Genomic DNA, 2607 nt, shown 5'->3' on the forward strand with positions numbered 1-2607 from the left:
AGCAGGCAGCTCCTTCAACGCAGCATCCCGGCGACCACTCGGCGAAATTCATTGATCATGAGGCGCTCGTGGTTTTCTCCTCTTCGTGTTTTAACTATTCGTTGTTCTCTCTCTTATCTGTCTAGCTCTCTCTCTCTCTCCTCTCATCTCTCTCTCTCTCTCTCTCTCTCTGCTCTCTCTCTCTCTCTCTCGTTACTCTCTCTGCTCTCTCTCAAGCTCGCTTCTCTCTCTGCTCTCTCTCTCTCACACACACAACACTCTTCTCTACGCTTTTTTTCTTTTGCTGCTCTCTCATCTCTCTCCTCTCTCTCTCACTCTCTCTCTCTCTCACTCTCGTCTCTCTCGCTCTCATTCTCTCTCTCTCTCTCTCTGCTCTGCTCTCTCTCTACCCTCTCTTTTCTCTCTCTCTTTCTTTCTGCGTCGCGGTCTTTCTCTCGCGTAGTTTTTCATTCGCGGCCTCTTGCTGTTTTACATGGGCAGAGTTGGTAAGCGAGAGTGGCATTTATATGCGTGATGTGTTTTTCGGGTGTCTGATTTTGCGGCGGAAGTGTCCGCGGTCTTGCGTAAGCGAGCGAGTAAAACTCCTGCTAATACAGATGATCTCAGTTAGATACAAATTAAAGATTAAAAATAACTAACAAGCTGACACAAAAACAACTTTACTTAATTTGGATGCTAACTAAGACAATCTTAATTAGCATTGTTGAACTATAGAGATTCGATGAATTATTCAATCATCTATTGGGGGATTTCTCACTGGCTACTGGGCGTGTGAGCGGAATCGGGGGACCGGTACCATGGTGGAATAAACCGAGCGGTAGCTGGCAAGCACCGCACGCACGCACGCAGCGGCACGCACTGCACGACGCACCGGAGCGCACGCAGGTGCCCGATGACCACATTGGGCAGCAGCATATCTCTCTCATCGGACGGGAACGCGGCTTGAGCGAGCGCGATTACCCGCGCCCAGCTCAAACAGTTTGACTTTAGCCTCGATTCGCAAGTCGGATAGCGTCACACGTACTTCACCAGTGACACCCCGCACGCACGCACCCCCGCACGCACGCACGCACGCACGCATCACTTCAGCCGGCAGTGCAAGGTTAAATGACTTGCTCTAATCGCGAAATTTTTTTTTTTCGCGAATATCACATGAAACCGTTCTGCGCGAAGCAGCCTTTCGCGCGAATGGAAATATAAACTTGTTTATTAAAACACATTTCCTTATACGATGGATGTGTGGTGCTGTGTAAGAGAAAACGCTCGGCTTGCACTGGCATACCTGTGCAGCACTCACGGCGCTACGGTCCAAACGTAAGTCATGCTTTCGCGACGTCGCTATCACATATACCTGTTTGGCACTCCACCGATAACATTTGCCTATTTACTAGAGTTTGATCGCGGCTTATTATATGCGAACAGCAACGCGTGATAGAGAGAACTCTACCCGCAGGAATGTCAGCGAGTAACGCGGATGCGAAACATCTCTTCACGGTTTTGGTGAATTAAGGGAGCGCTGATAGAAGGTAGTTGACGTAAGTGAGCGAACTGAATTAGAGAGACTATATAGACGCAGGAAAGTAAAGCGGAGAGAGAGTGTAAGAGAGCGAGAGAGAGGTCGAGTGAGAGAGAGAGAGAGAGAGAGCAGAGAGACGAGCGAGTGAGAAGAGAGAGAGAGAGAAATGAGAAGAGAGAGCAGAGTGAGAGAGAGAGAGAGAGAGGGGGGGGGTGAAACTGTGAATAGGCAAATATGTTACGTCAGACAGACATTGCTATCAGGGCGCAAAGCATTACCGGCTAAGCGAGAGAGCGAACAAAGAGTGGGTGGGCCGAGGATGAGATAGATCAAGAGAGGTGTGTGTGGGTGTGTGTGTGGTGGTGTGTGTGTGTGTGTGTGGTGTCGAGTGTGTGTGCGTCGTCGCGTCCGCTGTCAACTGCTGCTACGTGTGACAGAGAGACGCGAGAGTCGGCGCGACAAGCAGGAGCGCGGCGAACGAAGATCCAGACCACACCCGAGAGAGAGTGCGTGTGTGCGGGTTTGTTAGAGAGAGAAATGGACTTACGATGCAGGAATTGAATTACCGAATAAACAACCGGCACTTCAAATGTTACGTACTGCACACTGCGCTACGACCTACTCCTACACACGCTCTTACACCGGTGGCCTACGCACCTCGAGTATACAATTCCGCTACACAGATTGGCATTTGGTCTGCGGGCGCAAAATTGCAGTTACCTGTGCGCATGGCGCCACAGTTACAGTAGATCCGAGCACCAGGGTCTAGATGGACCATGCACCATGAAAGAACACGATGCTGGATATGCAACATGACACGCTCGTATGTTTCGCCCACAGGCAACATAATGTGCTAACGACGGAGCAATATATGTCAACTAATATGTAACCGGGCTGAACCGAGCCACCCTTAGAGCTGACACCACACGTCCCTGTGACTATCCGGAACGGGGGTCGTCGACATGGAGCAACCGACGCATTGAAAGGTCAGTCTAATACGCGCCGACGTAAACTTCACTTACAATGCTGTCGTCCACCGAAGGCAGGATAAAACAGAATCACCATCTGAGAGAGCGGATAAGCCAACCCCC

General features: G+C 50.4%; 1 protein-coding gene across 1 annotated transcript in view; it reads right to left on the reverse strand.

Moving 5' to 3' along the window:
• Window positions 1-2607, reverse strand: part of LOC106814258 (fibroblast growth factor 18-like) — a gene marked incomplete in the record, with an annotated part of 28839 nt that overhangs the window by 9907 nt on the left and 16325 nt on the right.

This window comes from Priapulus caudatus, unplaced genomic scaffold, assembly GCF_000485595.1.
Source record: "Priapulus caudatus unplaced genomic scaffold, Priapulus_caudatus-5.0.1 Scaffold893, whole genome shotgun sequence".
NCBI lineage: Eukaryota > Metazoa > Priapulida > Priapulimorpha > Priapulimorphida > Priapulidae > Priapulus > Priapulus caudatus.